General features: G+C 39.9%; 1 protein-coding gene across 2 annotated transcripts in view; it reads right to left on the minus strand.

Moving 5' to 3' along the window:
• The window catches only part of ZDHHC21 (zinc finger DHHC-type palmitoyltransferase 21), a 77937-nt gene extending 68851 nt beyond the window's left edge, over positions 1 to 9086 (minus strand). The window contains exons 1-2 of one of the 2 annotated variants that reach the window (XR_004035945.3): positions 8820 to 9086; positions 1470 to 1598 (exon numbers count right to left, since the gene is read on the minus strand). The gene's annotated coding sequence lies outside the window, so the exon portion shown is untranslated. The remainder of the gene's footprint in view (positions 1 to 1469; positions 1599 to 8819) is intronic. The other variant, XM_030840593.3, reaches the window with a different exon arrangement.
• Between the last annotated feature and the right edge of the window lie 8802 nt (positions 9087 to 17888).

Raw genomic sequence — 17888 nt, forward strand, 5'->3', positions numbered from 1 at the left:
CCAAAATAATTTACAAGAAATGGAGCCAAATGAATATCTCTAAACTTGCAGTTTTATATGACTCGCCACCTCAGCCAGTGGTCTTATTATTGTTCCATGAATATGAAAAATATATTCCCTCTCTCATTCCTTCTGTCCAAAATGTCTCTACCATTTTGTCTACTCTATTTAAATTCAACTCACACTTCAAGGTCAATTTGAATCTCACTCACCATATGAAATTTTTCCTGGCACCTTAGTTCACAGTGATTTTTCCTTCTCTTCAAAATTCCAAATAAAAAGCAAAACTAGTAGAAGAATATAGCAAGTGGTTTTATAATCTTAGAATGAGGAAGATCTTCAACAAGACCCATAAGCCACCTTTGACCACATAAAGATTAAAATTTCTGAAGTTCAAAACACACCAGAAACAAAATTAAAAGACAAAGCATCCCTGGAAAAAAAGAATATACCATATGACTAGTAAGAGTCATACAAAGTAAATACACAGAGAGGCAATTCACAAAAGAAAAAAAAATCCAGTGGTTAATCATTACTGATTAGGAAAACGTGAAATCACTAGGTATATTATTTACCCTTCGTACTGACAAAATTCTAGAAAGACAGGTGACACCCAATGTTGAAAGGGCACAGAGAAAAGGACAATCTCATCCATTGCTGATATGCATGTAAACTGACTGGGGAGAGGGGGAAGGAAGTATACTGATGTCTGCAATTTACTTTCAAATGGATCCCCTAAAAATGGACTGATGTGTGGACAGAGAGATGGATGAGTATGTGATGTAGTTCAGTAAAATATTAGTTGTAGAATCTAGGTGATGGGTATTCAGATGTACATTGTATAACATGTTTCTTTTTTTGTTAGAAAAAAAATATGTATAAGTAATTTCTGTATGGGTGGAAGAAAACACATCTACCAAACTGTTAACAGTGGTTACCACTGGGCTGAGGAAGGAAAGAGTAGTGAGAAGGAATGCTGTCACATCTTATATATATATTTATGTGTTCATGTAAGTTTATTAATAGACATATGTACTTCTAAATTCTTCTCGACCAACTGAAAAATAAAGATAGCCAATAAGGTGTGATTTGACACTACAACCTCACAAACAAAATTTTTACTTTTAGCGTCTCTTTATCACTATGTATTATCCTTATATGAAATGCTTTTAAAATTAATATCTTTAAAAATGCAGCACAGAAGCATCAGCTGTAAAGCCATATAAAACTTATAATTCAGGAAGATGTTTCTGAAACTTGTATTATTTACAGATTTTTTTCTCTATGGAAAAAGCCTTATTTAAGAAAATGTGTAGTTAAAAGATAATACGAAAATTTTATATAAACATAAAGCAACTATCATTTTTTTTGCAAATGAAAGATTGTTAAATTCATCTAAACAAAACACTTTAAGGATACTACGCCGCACAATTCAGAAACATATTCCCATTAAAATTAAATGCACTTACCACCTGCAAATTCACTGAGATGTGTTGTAATTTTTCTGGTACTTGCATTTAGAGGTTTTATCTTGATTCATTCTTTTTATTATATCCCAACAAATGGATCTCTCCTCAAGAGCAGTTCTCCGTGCAAATCTATTAATGGTTTAACAAATAATATCTCACAACAAAGATAAAAACTGTAAGCAACTAAATATTCTAACTGTAAAAAATGTCAATTACAAAAAAAAAGTTTAAATTTAGAAATAAACTGATTCAACTCCACTTAACTCTATGCTTTCATATCTAATCCAGCCAGCCCCCCAAAATCTTTATTTGATTACCATTATACATGAACGTTCTACGTTCTCTCTTTTGAAACCACTCAGTTCCCATAAAATCAAATTAGTATTACATGTCCAGCATTTGGGCTTCATCAGACTTACTGACCACAAATCACAAAATGACAATACATTCTGAGGTCACTGATGTGACAAAATCCAATGTAATATCTATCAAGATATTAGGCCTGGACTATCTAATCACAATTGATAAACATAAAATAAAGAGTTTAAAATAGAAGCACATATTAGTTTAAATGTTTTAAGGAAAAAAGTTATCCTCCTATAATGAAACCATTAAGAGAATCAACCATTAAAGTTAGTTTCTACAGTTCAGGCTTAAACAATAATACTGTAAAGAGTTCTAGAAAACATATACTGATTCAGTATCTCACTAATTCTATCACTATCTATATTACTACGCCTTGGCACTGGTATAGATAAAAAAGAGACCCTCCCTATTCTCAATAGAGACAAACTAGTAAACAGACATGATCAATACCAAGTAAGACAAAGTAAGACAGAGGGCAAGGGGGCAATAATGCATCTCATACAGGAAGGGTATTGGTTCATGGAACTTTTCAGTTATGTAAATATTTGTGTGTACAAGGTTGCAATAAAAAATTTCTTTTGGTACGTTACCATCAGGAAAAGATTTCTGGAGAGAGCAAAACCTGTGGATGAAGAATCGAGGCTCTTCTGAACAAGAGAGCGGAGTATGCAAAGGTATAAGGGCAGGCAAAGAAAATCTAAGTAAACTGAAATGACTAGAGTCATTGCATATAGAAGAATGGGATAAAACGCATTTAACCTTTCGAACACAAGCATCTTTAAGAAATATAGTTCAGGACATCTGGTAATATATACACAGAAATATATGAGATATGTGAGTATATATTTCACATATATAAAATATATAACTGAAAAAGTTTAATGAAGTGATATTCACCCTGACTATATGTGACGTACTCTGATACTGTACTATTTTATTATATTTCACTTTAATAAAAATATATAATGCTGGTCACAGCCGACTAGACTGATTTCATGACCTACAAGAAGAGAGTGATCTAAGAATAAAAAACACTGTTAAACCATGCCAATGAGTTTGGACTTCACCCTGAAGAAAGTAGTTTGGAAAGTACTGAAGGATTAAAGGCAGAAGAATGCCATGATGAAATGTGCACTTTGGAAAGAAGAGCAACACTTTGAAGAATGAACTTGGGTGGATGGATAAAGCTCCAAGACTGACTATATGGAATAAGCTAGGCTTACTGGTTATTCAGGTGAGAAATGAGGGCACATGGTAAGTACCCCAAAAACAGTAACTTCTAAAGGAAGTGGGGAGGGGAGGGGGGTGAGGAAGGAACACTTAAGACAGGAGGTATGCTGGAAAAGGGCAGAATAAGAACTTAATGAGTAAAACTGATAGGACGTCGTGATCAATCATGCAAAGGGCAGATGCTAGGATGACTCCCAAGTTTTTGGCTTAGGGTCTTGCTGAATGGTGGTACCATTCTCCAAGAAAGGAGATAAAGGACAAATTGTGAGTTTGTTATGCATACTGCTTACCACAGCAATAGGAATCTATTACATACTGAGGATGTGGAAAAAAACATCAAAATCATTATCATTACATTTCCATTCCCCTTACAGACTTTTTTTTTAAACTGTACTTTCTCCCAGGGTCACTTTTTCTATGGTCCATGATTGTTAGATTGTGATATATATATAACTTGTTTATACTCTAACTTTCTAAGCTAATTTAGAGTGGTCTCTTTGGCTGCACATTTGCTTCTTAGAGACAAAATACAGAATGATTTAGTAAAGGAGCTGCTACTCTAGTGGCAATGAATGAATTCATCTTCTTCTAGAAAAGATCTCAAGCAGAATTAAGTGTGGTACGATGAAGTGCTCTGAAACATGGCCAAAGTCAGTAATTCTGCTAAAGCTATGACTCTAGGGTGGCTTCTTACTGTTGCAGCAAAACAGTAGTTTCCATCAGTAACATTAGGTAACAGCACAAGTCAACCGTCCATGAGTCAAACCCTAGTCACTCACTGGCTTAAAACCAAGGAAAAAATCCTACTTTACATTTACAGTTATCAGAACTAAATCACAGCCATAGCATCCAAAATGAGATGAACGTTTTATCTAGTTCAGCATCGCCATCACTGTGGAATCAAATCTCACCCACGTGATATAAAAGCAATTCTAGTCTTAAAAACCCAAGAAATTTTGTGATAACAAAGAATATCTCAAAGTTCTGTAACTACAAAATGTTAAGTATTTTTAACATTGCTACATCTGAGACTGCAATCAACAATTTACAGGGCAAACCAAAAAAAAAAAAAAAAAATCCCCCCGAGGGTCAAAACAAAATGGTTAATATACAAATATATAAAAATTTTAAATATATAAAATTTAAACCTTATAACTGCAGCTTAAAATGAATCTTACATATTTATACAGCTATTTAATTTCTGATTTTATCAACTCTGAAAAATTGGTCAAGTAATTCTACCTAAAATATCAGGATATAGCTGTCTTTAATTAGCCAAAGAGGTAATTCAATTTTTAAAATATCAGAGGTATTCAGTTTATTTCAATAGAGTAGGAAATTAATCTTATACAGACACTTAAGAAAGCCACATTCAAATTATGAAACAGCCTCTTATTAGCTCTCCAAACTTCAGTTTCCTTTCAAGCTTCGGTTTAACCATCTCTAAAATGGTAATAAAATATCAACACACAAGGTGGTTGTCATACTTAAAAGAGAAATTGCCTGGCAAATGATAAGCACCTCCAACAATGGCAACTTTAAAGGGGCGTTTGTGGGGGGTGGTGGAGGACAGGGGGGACTAAAGATGAGTTGTACATCTAGTCTTACAAACTCCAGGATGAAACAGTGTTTCTGGGTCACCATCATTAAATACAATTTAGCTATACCCAGCTGCCTACCTTCTCTAACACTGAAGTCTGAGAACTTGTCAGAGATGAGAAACCTCAGATAGGACAGTACACAGCCTTTTCCCTCGCATCACACTATAAGCATGTAGGGAGGTTGTATTTCCACAAGGCTGGCGTGAGGTCTCTTCAAGCAGAAAACCAAAAATAGAGATCTGATCTAAAATAGAGTGACTGAACTAAAGCCTGTAAACTAAATCTCTTTCAGGTAAAAGTGGAAGGACTGGGAAATTAAGCAATGAAGCATGGCAGAAAACCAGGACGTGATTTCAAAAGCTAAGGAAGAATGCAGAATTAAAGTAGGGAATTCTGACCCAATTGCTCAGTTCTCCAGGAAGACTGTTAAAATGTGGGTAGACAAAGTGTCAAAGCATATCAAACCTGTACCATCAATGGTTTCAAGAATCCACTTCCTAGAACAAGTCTTTAAATCACTATATTCTGGGCAGAACTGAACGTAAGCTGTTGCTCTTCTGTGTACCCGCCTCGTGAGTGAAAAAAATGTAAATTAATACCTTTATTAAAAGTATTGCACTACAACGACACACTTCTTCAGAATCTCCCAACAAAAAGCAAAAATAACTGGGAAGGTGTGTGATGATATGAATTAAAGACTACCAAATACTGTTTCAATCAGTACAAAATGTCTAGGCAGGGCTCTTCATTTAGGAAGGTATGGGTGTGGGAAAAAGGACAGGACAGGCAAGGGAAGAACTGGAGTTAAATGCAGGGTAGGAACAGAAGGCACGGGTAACCTTTGCTCCAAAAACAGCACAAGGAAAAAACTTCAGCTACAGTAAAAGCCAGAAATTAGACTCTGGCATTTCCTGGGTGTGAATCAGACATGTTCTTCCATGAGGAAAGGCAAGCCAGCGACTTACCTCTATCTAGTACCCACTGCACCAAGAACAGATTGAAAAAAAGAACACACAAACCAAAAGGCTAAATTAGATTTCCTTCACACCAGGCTTTACCAGAGCAGACATGATTTAAAACCAATAACACTAAAAGAAAAAAAATCTCTCCTTGCTTGCTGAAGTTGAAAATCCTGCAGCAGGTAAAAAAGTTATTCATTCCATAATTACAGATAAAAGGCTTAAAATCAGAAGCCTGGTTGAGATCACAGTGGAGCACATTAAGTTAAAATTGAATGAATCAGTGAGTAGTAAAATACTAATTTTTACCTAACTTGCCCTTTTGTGGAAGTGGCAGCAACAGAGAGATGAAGAGAGCAGAAACCTATTCAGTCTCTTAAATGGATCAAGTCAATCTACCTGAGAGGAAAAGCACAGGGAAAGAAGAGGCCTAAAAGGCAGAAGACAAACTTTGAAAATACCACGTTTCTTCCCATGGTACATCAAAAGAGGGAAATAAGTAAATAATCTACCATCACTTTAAGATATTTTGGGGAAGGTAGCTACCATGGAGAGCAGTGCTATTTCATGTCTATTAAGATATGCTTTTTAAACTAGGCTAACTCAATTTACCAAAGATTCTTAACCAAAAAAAGCACTACTCTGAGAGACCATGGACATATATACACTACCAAATGTAAAATAGATAGCTAGTGGGAAGCAGCCGCATAGCACAGGGAGATCAGCTCGGTGCTTTGTGACCACCTAGAGGGGTGGGATAGGGAGGGTGGGAGGGAGATGCAAGAGGGAGGAGATATAGGGATATATGTGTAGGTATATAGCTGATTTCACTTTGTTATAAAGCAGAAACTAACAAACCATTGTAAAGCAATTATACTCCAATTAAAGAAACAAAAAATCACTACTCTGATAATAAGCAAGACTGGTGTTTTTCCATTTTTCTTCATGTCATTCACCTATAGTTTTTACTTATTCAAAGCAAAACATTTTCAACTTTAATAAGAGGTATTAATTCATTGATTATCCTACTACATGCTACGATGCCATTTATACTTAGTGCATTTGAAAAGTTGAAACTGAGCCCTAATGTTTTACTAAAGTAATATAAAATGTCTTCATTCCTTAATATAAAAGTAAAACTGAGCTTAAGGAACAACCTCCTGGTAATAAAAAGAGCTTTTCCTCCGCCTTCCCTGTTATGCCTGGTAGTACTGATAACGCCACTATGTAGCCTTCTACACTGAAAAAGATTTTATTGACTCACATTCAATTACAATTCCTGAAAAAAAGCTCCATGGAGACATTACTAGACTTCTAAATTCATTTCTTCACTAATACACGACATTATTCTATCCATGTGCTTTTCCACAGGTTCTGAATCAGTCTCTATGAATTAGAGAAATCAGGCAGTGGGTAAATAAGTAAAAAATTTTATGATTCACTGGTTACTTCTTTAGAACATACCTATTAAGCTGATGGTTACATGTTTGCATTTTTAAATGCTTAAATTTCTTTTTATTAAGTAAAACACCCCAGAGATAGGCAATGTGACACCGTTTTATTTAAAATATGCTCTAGTTCATTTATTCCAACTACGGCTTCGAAAGTACGTTAAATTTAACAGAAGTCACAACAGTTTGAAGGGACTTAATATAATCCTATTGTTTTACCTCCAAAATGAGGAATTCTGGAATAGTACTACACCAAATATTATTCTAAAAGTATGGAATTATACATTTTTTGGTTATATTTTGATACAATTTTACTAATACTTCTTCAGGTAAATGTTTTAAAAGTAACTTTAACATGTTAAAGGGTCTTAAATTATTTACAAACTTAGCATATGCCAAGTAAGGATGGAAAAGCTAAAATAAGCATTAAAGAATTTATCCTGACTTCCTGGTTGTATAGATGAAAAATGGCATGGGTCACTGACCTACCCATGACCCCACAGCTAAATAGTGACAGCAATGGAACTAAAATCTAGTTTTTCTTTCCACAACACCAAATCATTTGGTTCCTTCTTTCCAACTGATTTCTCATCTCTTCAAAAATCTTTTTTGCCATGACAACTTAGCACACCTACGGCAAAATAAAGCATCTCTCTGGATTTTATCTTTAAAATAAATAAAATCTAAAGAGTTGGAAGGATTTAACAAGATATTACACCAAAGGCCTGTTAGTTCAGGAATGGCATATACCAAGCAATCATCAGATGATAATTATTATTACTTTTTACTACAAGGAAGGCAGTGAATTTTTTAAAGTACACATATTAGGCCTTGGATCCATCTGACAAATATTTTTAACCTGCATGCTTAATTATCGTTAGTTGTCATGATTTTATACTGTAACTTTACACTATGATTTATGACCTGCTCACAACGACCTTGATTTTTTTTTCCTCTTGTACTTTTATAGACTGCTATATAGCAATATTTTCAAGTAATAAACTGGTCAGGTTTTCTTAGCCCTAGAGATACAGACATCCTCCACTGACTCACAAGGGATCTTAAAATACGCTCCAAATACAGCTTGAGAAAGAGCACAACTTTAAATGGACTCCCCAGTTAAAATCTAGCGGTCTGTTACAGTGAATGGTAACAAGTGCAAACTGCTGCCATCCATAAGCCATTTTCTTAAAACCACTCTTGAATCTGGGGGAGGGAGGCAGAAGGTCAGTAAAGGAGCAAACTATTTCTCCTCCTGCAAGTCTTCTGAAGCCTCACCCAGCGATCTGGAAATGAATGAAAGGCTGTGATGGCAAGGATAAATCCCAGATCCCTACGCAGGTCTCCGGGCGCAGGTACAGAGAGAGAAACTACAGTTCACACGCGAGAAACTCAGGGCAAAGGTTTTTTTTAATTAAACACACACACACACACACACACACACACACACGAAAAACTACCCCAAATCATCTTGACTGGAGCACGAACCCACCCACCACCAGTTATAGGAGGGGCAGTTGGCGGGCGGCTGCAGCTCTGGCTGAAGATGCTGGGAGAAAGGCCAGGCCCCAGGCGGGCAGGGCACGCAGAAGACCCGGGGTTCTGAGCGGGAGCGAGGGCAGGTGCGGGCAGGGAACAGGGCGCGGAACAGGGGCGCAGCCAGGGGCGGGCGGCCGGGCGCCGGGCTGCAGGGGCCGGGGGCGGGGGGGCGGCCGTGGCGTTCTCGTGCCTGCACACACTCACCGGCACCGGGGGCTCGCCTCTCCCCGCCGCTGTTCTCGCGGCCGCCGGCAGCTCTTCCCCCTCCACCTCCGCTTCTTCCCCCTCCGCCTCCTCCTCCTCCTCCTCTAGTCCCGCCGCCACCGCCCTAGCCGGGCCGCGCTCCCCTTCCGCTTCCGGGAGCCAGAGCGCCGGGACCGGCGAGTTAGGTGTGCGCCGCCCGCGCGGTGGAGTGACCGGCTGCCGCCGCCGCCGCCGCGGTCCCAGCTGGGCGCCCGGGAGCCGCGATGGAAGCCGCCGAGGGCCTAAAGACCAGAAATCGCGCCTCGAGCACGCGGAGACGCGCCGCGGCAATGTGCCCTGCCGGACAGCCATCACCCGAACACCCGTACCTGACGCACCTCGGCGCCGCCGCCCTCCCCGGCTGCCACCTTCCCAGCTCTGCCCACGCTCTCCTCCTCCTTCCACACCATTGTCCCCGCTCTCCTGAGTGACTGGAGAAGGGCCTTTCTTTAAGGATCGCATTTATTCTCCTTCCGTACTTCGGGAAGGATGCCCCACGGGCCTCTCTACCCCTAACGCGCTCTGGATGTCCTCTGGTACCTTGCTTCAAATTGCAGTCCCCAGCATCAGCATCCTCTGGGAACTTGTTAGAAATGCACCGTTTCAGGCCTGCTGAGTCAGTATCTGTATTTTAACAAGATCTACAAATGATTCCTACATGTGCACCTTAAAGATTGAAAAGCACTGGCCTCTAGTGAATGGTCTTGCCCACTTCAAGAGCCACAGTTGCCCAAGACATCCATGATTTTTTCGTATTCCTGTCAGCAACCAAAATCCATACTGAAACAAGCTTTACTTAGTGTTTCAGATGCCATCCAAAAGTTGCTGGCTTTCCCATCCCTCCAACCTAGGAAAAATAAATTGACTCTACACTGCAAATAATCCAACTCCCAATCTCAATTCGTATCTTCATCAAACATCAGAGATATGCTAAAACCTTCCCTCTTCCCACTCACCTCAGCTGAACAATACTTTGGGAAGGTTAAAATGTTTGCAGTAACCTGGAACTAGAGCTTTGTGACTGCATGCCATGGGAGGAATAATGTGGGAATGGAAGAAATACTACCTGCTACATAAAATCTGAACTCTTTATAGAATGGCATTGAAAGCCATTCTCCACAAACTGGTCCCTACCTACCCCTCCAGTCTTACCTCTAACTAACTTGATTCTTCTGCCCATCCTAGAATGCCCTCCACCTTCCTCTCTGATGATCTTAATTCCATCTGGACTTGGGAGTCAGCTCAAATCCTGCCAGCCCCGAATTCCCTCTCTCTCAATATCACACACACTGTAGCTTATTTTGGACCCTTATGTTACCTTGTATTACTAGGTAGTTTAAAACATGTTATGTCCTGGTTTCTGAATTAATTACCAATACCTCACAACCTTAAAGTCCTACATCAGTAGTTATCAGCATGTGGTTTCCACACCAGTAGCATCAGAATCACCTCGGAACTCATGAGAAATCCACATTCTCCAGCTCCACCCCAGATCTACTGGATCAGAAACTTTGGGGATGAAGCCCAGCAATCTGTATTTTAACAGGCCTTTTAGATGATTCTAATGCATGCTCATTTTAAAATTACTGAGTTAAAATATTATCTGTTAATCCCAAAGGAACTCATTGGTAGGGGTTGATTTGACTATATGCAAGTTTTATTGCTTTTCAGATTGAGAAGTAAGCTCCTTCGCTCACGAATAGCTAGGTTTGAAGGCAGTCACACTTGCTTTTGGAAGAATTATCATTGATTTTCATAATGCTTTTGCTGTTGTAGGATTTTTGTAACTGGGTTTGTTTGAAAAGAAAGAAGTAATAATGATAACTAGTCACTTTGAGGAAGAGGAAACATGGAGTTTTGCCCCCTAAACCCTGGTGCTGAATAGCATATTCTTTTGCTCTCTCTTTGCATACCCTTGTGGGAGAGAATAAGCTGTGGCAAATGATCTCAACAGGTGCCAAAATGAGGCTTAGTTGATGGGCATATGAATGCACATGACTATTGGAAGTGTACATATTTTTCATGCCTTTTTCTAATGCTAACCTGTTATTAGCCAAGTCAGTTCCACAGAGACTTTTCTAAGAAAGGCATGGAAGAAGTGGCAGGAAAAACATTCTCAAAATCATGAGTCTTTTTCTCATGGGCAGTATCATCAAGGGCCTGTCTCTTGCACTGAAGGTCAGGTCATAGCTGTCTCATTCATGCTCAACATTGACTGTATTGTCTTGCAACCCATATACTTAGACACCTGTGTTAAAGTGAGAGAATAGGAAGATATGGCATCATATAATCCTTTTGAGGAGCTTTTCTATTTAGTCTAAGGATGGAGAAAAGATATATGTCATGCACTACTTTTTCCCTCCAGAATTTTAGTCTTCATGGTGCCTGTGACAGACTGAAATGTGATTATTAATCAAACTAAAATTTATCTGGGAATAGAAAAAGTAGATGAGGACAAGTGGCATTGCTGCCACTGCCAACTTGGCTTCTCAGCAAAGGCACGGTCAGGGCATTTATGTGGACAAACTCAGCCAATGACTGTGCTGCTGTGCCTTGACGGGGGAGGACAGAATTTTATTGCAATTTCCTAAAGTCAGTGAAAGTACAGTCCAGAGTTTAATCATTACTGGCAAATAGCCCTTGGCAGCTTTGGGTGGATAGAGTTCTCCACCTGCCCAGCTGGGTACCATGCCCTAAGCACCCACATCTGATGCACATTCATGATTTCTGGGTTGTTTGTATTCCTCTCCCCCATCTGTTTGAGTGGCAGAGTGCCCATTCCACAACAGTCTAATATTCTAATAGTTATTCTTAACCTCTTTGGGGTTACACATCTCTTTGAGCATCTGCTGAAAGTTGTAGACCCTCTTCCCAACAAGTTACACAATTATATAACGTGTACATACAGATGTATACATAAAGTTTCACAAGATACTTCACCTTCCCATGTCCCCAGACATGAAGTCATGAACTTCAGGTTAAGAACGTAGAGAGTTCTATGTTCCCCAGGACGTAGAGAGTCGGTAAAATAACACTTTTCCGCCCAAATATCACGGATAACTCTAAAAAACACTGCGTTCTTAGGAGACCGAAGAAAAGCAATGCTAACCAGAGGCATAAACAAAGTGCTATGGGAATGCTAAAGAAGCAGCTGGTAGTGTCAACAGGCTGATTCAGGAGTGGCTTCCTGGAGAAACTTCTTGCTTCAGATAAGTGAGAATAGGATTTTGATTGGGACAGAGGATCCCTCCAGGATGAGGGAAAGTGTAAGCAAAGGCATGGAAGTGTAGAAGTACAAGGGTCACTCTGATGTGGCTCAAATGTGAAACACATAGAAAGAGAGGAGAATGGAAAGGTAGAACAGAGCCAAATCATGGTGAGCTTCAAAGACAATGAGATTTCCAATGAGGGGCCATTAAGCTTTCGGAGTAGGGTAACAGACCTGCTCTAATCTAGAAAGGCTATTTGTGAGGGCAGTAGCATCATCAAAAGGCAGAGTGGTGGGGCATTTGGAAAAGTTCTAAATATCCTAAACTGGAACCTGGGAGTGAAACCACATGGCTTTGCCTCAACTTTTTAAGGTTGCTTGATGTCTGCGCTAGAGTTTTCTATTAAGTTAAATCAAGATGAACCCAAATACTTACAATTGGTTAGGTGGGGAAATGTATTTCAGTGAGTTTAGAGTCTGGGATGCTGAAAATCTGTTTGGAATTGAAAGAGGGAAAACCAACTTGGACTGAAAAGAGAAAAAAAGAAAAAAGCCCTGCCACTAATCAGGCTGGGAGGACAGACACAGATGAAGGCAGCTGCAACGTTAATAGAAAACACTGTTTCTGCCAAGATCAAGGAGCAGTTAGAAATTACAATAACGACCCTCTCTTTGGGTGGTTACTGACCAGTGATGCCCCAGACCACGTGCTATTTTCATTTCTTACTAGGGATACCCAATTGCTCAGTCATCTTGACACCTTCACTTCATGAAAACACCCAATTCCTAGTTAATTGCCTCTTTTTCTACTCGTACCTCAAAACAACAACCAATGCAAAACTGATCCCTGCTTCCCTTAGACCTTCTTCAAAGTCCTTCAGTGAGAGCCCAGTTCACAAAAGATGCCTACCTCTTCCTGCTTGTCTAGCGGCAGGCACTCCTCTGATGTGCCCTCCCTTTTTCCAAGGCAATAAATCTGCTTTTTTTTCATGCTACAGGCTAGTTCCTGGTAGTCTTTGGCTGAGTACGTTTTAAGAACCCATTTGATAATGAAAGCTCCCTGTTGTCAGGACTCAAAAGTCAAGGTTCTTCAGGAAAGAGGTCTCCCTTTCTGTGTCAAAGGCACAGCAAAGTAGCTGCCATTCTCAGCAATGAGACTCAGCAGTCTCACACGTGGACTCTTCCAACATGGGAGGAAGTGATGCTTTGGGCAGATCCCCCTGATCCTTCATCCTTTAAAGAAATATGGATTGAGATAGAAGGTTTTTAAATGCTTTTAAAAACTATTTTTGTGAGTGGTATTTTCAGAAAACAGCTTATTCTAAGTAAATGGGATTAACAGAATTCCAAGACAGAAATAAAATGGGTCTAGAAAGATGATGGCAAGTTCTGCCCTGATTCGATGCAAACAACGTATTAAAAATAGGGCAATTTTGATGATGCTGACCTCTTTGCATGACAGAGAAAGATTGAGTGAGATTTTCATCGAGAGATGTTATTATAAAGAAAACAGCAGAAAGAGACGGAGAAAACCGACAAGACCATAAAAACAGAGAAGAGGAAGACAAGTTAGAATTGGGAGCTTAAACAAAGTGAAAGGCAGGAGCACCAGTAGAATCAAGAGTCCAAATAGGAGGGTTTTCTTTGGTAGAGAAGAAACAGCTGCTTAATTCTCAAAGTCAGAGCAAAGAAGAGCCAGAGGGTGAACAAGTGGGAAATCTTGAAGGGGAGAGGAGGGAGGCTAAGAGTTCAAATTCAATGGCTTCCATCTTTGTGCAGACACAAGAACAGGAGGTGCTGGGCTCTCTGAAAGGGGAAGAAAATAGGGGAATATTCAGCACTAGGAAAGGGGATGAAGAGACTAAAAGGGACAGCCCATGTGACTCATGTGGAGATAATGTTGACTAGGGGGATAAAACAATTTCTGAGTCCTTCAAAGAAAACCCAGATGCCAGAGATAATAAAAATAGTACTTTCTGCTGTTCTACATAATAGTACTTATGGCTGTAAAACACTTTAGAGGATTTACTTTGGTTGTTTTCTACATATACTAACTCAACAGACCTGGTTTGGATTCATGGAATCTACATCTAATATAGATGAAAAAAATTGAGGCCACGAGGCATTTCACCTTTTGACACCCTGCAGTGCCACAGCAGGAAGCTGTAGCCTTAGGTGGTTAAAAAAAAAAGTGTAATTGACATGGGTACACCACCAAACAGAGATGCCTGGGAAAATTCCATAGGTAATGCAGGCTCAGAGTGTCACAGTGGAGAAGAGCATGGGGCAAGCTAATGCGTAATTGAAGAATTCAGTGCAAGCGATGGTGAAAGACTGATGTACTATTAGAATGTGCTGAGCACATCTTGGGTTTATTAAATACCTGTGCTGCTTTGGATAGCCATACCTGCCAAACTGATAGACATGCACGGCACACACACACACACACACACACACACACACACACACACACACACTTCTGTTGATATCTTTGTTCTTTGCTCTCTTAGTCAAGGAGTAACTTTCACTGTAACTGCATTACAAAAACAAAAAGTCTGTCCCAAGCTGTTCTAGCAAGTGACCCCCTTGTTCCCATCACCTTTTCCTAGTCCACTTTTGCTGTTTGGGGAGAACCTGGAGATATGACCCTACAGAACCATGTAGGCAATCATGAAATGGTGCCAACCTTAGGTTTAGAAAATCCTGAACCCAGGAATCGTCCTCAGGTCTGGATTTGTGAATACCAGCATTCTGAGAGACTTTTTCCTGAAGATATCTGATCATGGTTGTGCTGTCATTCATTACTTGCCACAGAAATCACTGAAATCTTCTACGGGCATACTGTAAATATTAAAGGAGCATGTTAAACTTACACTGTGTGCAGCAGCAGCAGTTGATGCTGTTTTATGGAGAGGATATTAGCAAGCATGCAAAAGTATCACGCTACCACTCCCACCATCCCTGTCCTTTACAGGTCCCCTGAAGCCTGACGCTGGACCACAATTTTAACTCTTTAATCACAGCAGAGAATCATTCAACATCATTTCCACGGAACCAATCTTATCCCTTAAACTGGGATTGTAGTTAATGATTGTAGATACCTTTTTGTACACTCACCACCCAACTTTCCATTTTAAACATAAGGGCAGGAGGATTTTCTCTGAAGTTTCCCAAGGCAGGAAACAACATTTCACCTTTCTTATAGTTCAAGCCAGTGTGCGGGAGTGCACCCTAGGAGTTGTATGACCTGTCTGGCTTCTCTTAGGCTTTGTGTCAAGTGGAATGGGTCTTCTGGCCAGCTGGGACATTGGCCTGTCCTGATTTGTGAAATCTACTCAGAGCTAACTCAAGACTTATTTGGGTTGTCTCATAAGTCCTGGTTGCTCCCCTGGGATCTCCTCCACTAGCCCACCATAAAGTCAGAAATTTCCACCTCTATACTTGAGAGAGTGAGCTAGATCCAGGAGACATCCGTTAAAATGCAAATAACTTGGTAACATGTTGGAAATATTGCTAATTTCCTTAGGAGTGATAATGATATCATTATCTTTATTACATAGGAAAACATCCTCATTCTTGGGAGAGGCATACTGGAGTATTAAGGGTGAAATGTCATGATATCTGTGATTTACTTTTGAATGGTTCAACAATATAAAAATATGTAGTGAGCACACATATACACACATTCATACAAACAGAGAGATAAAGCAAATATGGCAAACAACAACTGTTGAATTAAGGTGGAGGCTACGGAGGTATTCTTGGATCTATTTTTTCCCAACTTTTTGGTACGTTTGAAAACCTACATAATGAAAAAGTGGAAAAAATGCAGGCTCCCAAACATATCTCAGACCCAGTGAATCGGATGCCCTGGGTGTGAAACGAAAAACACATTGCTTGTGAGCACCCAAAGTAAGTTTTAGACACACTAAAATATGAGAGTTATTGAATTACAGTGCTAAATGCTAATGGAAGCATACATGCAATAGGTATATGAGAAAAAGAGGAAATGATTTGGGGGAGAAAAATCAACTCAATTAAACACCTCTATTTCCTGTGGGCAACAAAGTGGAATTTAGTTAACCGGGTGAGAGTAATGCTACTCATAAATTGCATGAAAATGAAAGTTAAAGAACTTAAAAGAGAGTTTTGGTGGAGAACAACAGGAGGATCAAGAAGGTCTGGGAGAACAGCATGATGTTCTTGTTCTAGAAGAAGTCTGAGCAAGTGTTCAGAATTCCTGTGACCAGAATTCTGCAGTGGCTCCCACCTACTCATTATCTGCCCTGGTGGCAAAATCACCAGTGGAGCTTTCAAAAATATATCGACTATTACCTGCTGTACCCAGCCCCTACCTCCAACTATTAGAACAGAATTTCTGTATTTAAAATGCTCATGGATAATTCTAATACACAGCCAAGGTTAAGAACTAGTTACCTGTATAATGAAACCCGAACTCTCTAGTCAGTAAATTCTGTCTGCTTAAGGACGGGAAGCTGTCAGAGCCATCTTGGTACCCCAGTGGGTCAGCCCAGTGCCTGACGCTTAATCCATTCTAAATAGATGTTAACTGGATGAATACACTGATGAGCTACATAGATGAATGGACATGAATTAGGAGCCCTGGGCAATTGTAGATAATTTGAATATCCTAAAATCAAGGTGAGAGAGGGAAGGGAGCTCAAGGGTGAGGCAGAAAGAAGGAAAAGTAGACACCAAAGAAAATTCCACCTGCTTTGCCATTTTCCTTAGAGCTATGCCAGGACTCATGATCTCCTTTGCAGACGAACAGGAGAGTGAGGGACATAAAGCCTCTTTTTTCAATCTCTGCACATGGGGGAGCCCCTTCCACTGTGTTCTCATGGTCCTGAAAAGCTCCAGGTCCTGAAAAGCTCCAGGATATTATTTTTTTAATGGTCAAAGATTACTAAATCCCATGGATCCCAGGGTCCCTGATGGAGGCATCCTTTTAGTGTCTTACTTGAACTGCTGTAAGATGTAAAATCTGTGTATCCACTTAAATATTTATCTATTTCTTGCCTGAGGTTTGGGCAGGATGCAGGTCTCCTTTAGTAATGGAATAGTGACTTATAAAGAATCATGTACTGGAAACTCTTGTTCTTTGTATATTGAACATAAATAGGTGTGTTTCCCTTAGCTGGTAGACAAGAGGAAGTTGTGATCATTTCCTTGAGAAACATTAACCCAAGTCCCCACCCAGAGATGGGTCACTGGTGATTGTTTCTTTTGGATGAAAGGAGGAGGAACAAAACAAAATAGGAGAGAGGAAGGCAATAAAATGAAAATCTGAGCTCTCTCCCGGATATGTGGGTGGATAAGTGGGGCCTGGCTTTGGAAAACTAGTATTTCAGGAAAGTCCATTCCTTTGCTCAAGGTATTACTCCTCACCCACTTCACCATTGCCAACTCCTGAATGTGAACAGTAGATTAAACAAGGTGAAGAGGACCCACTGACTTACACTTAAAACTTGTCTGCTGTTCCTGACATGGAAATGTGACTTTCTTGAGATTCAGGCAGAAGAGTTTTGTGCACATGATTTCCAAGCTTTCTTCCAGCTCTTCTGGCCTCCATGCTTTCTCTCCATTCCAATTGACCAGCCCCACTGTTAAAATTTTTGGCTCATGGAAATTTTGTAGAAGCAGAGGAAAGTTCTGGAGATCTCCCCTGAAGTATGTCCATATCCACAATATTTGTGCACACTTCAGGTGGGTCATGAGCCCCTCTGAAGCTACTGTTGTAAATCCTTACCATCTAATCTGCTCAAAAACCTTCAAAAACTCCCCACGGCCTACCAAATACA

This window comes from Globicephala melas, chromosome 6 (genome assembly GCF_963455315.2).
Source record: "Globicephala melas chromosome 6, mGloMel1.2, whole genome shotgun sequence".
Classification (NCBI taxonomy): Eukaryota; Metazoa; Chordata; class Mammalia; order Artiodactyla; family Delphinidae; genus Globicephala; species Globicephala melas.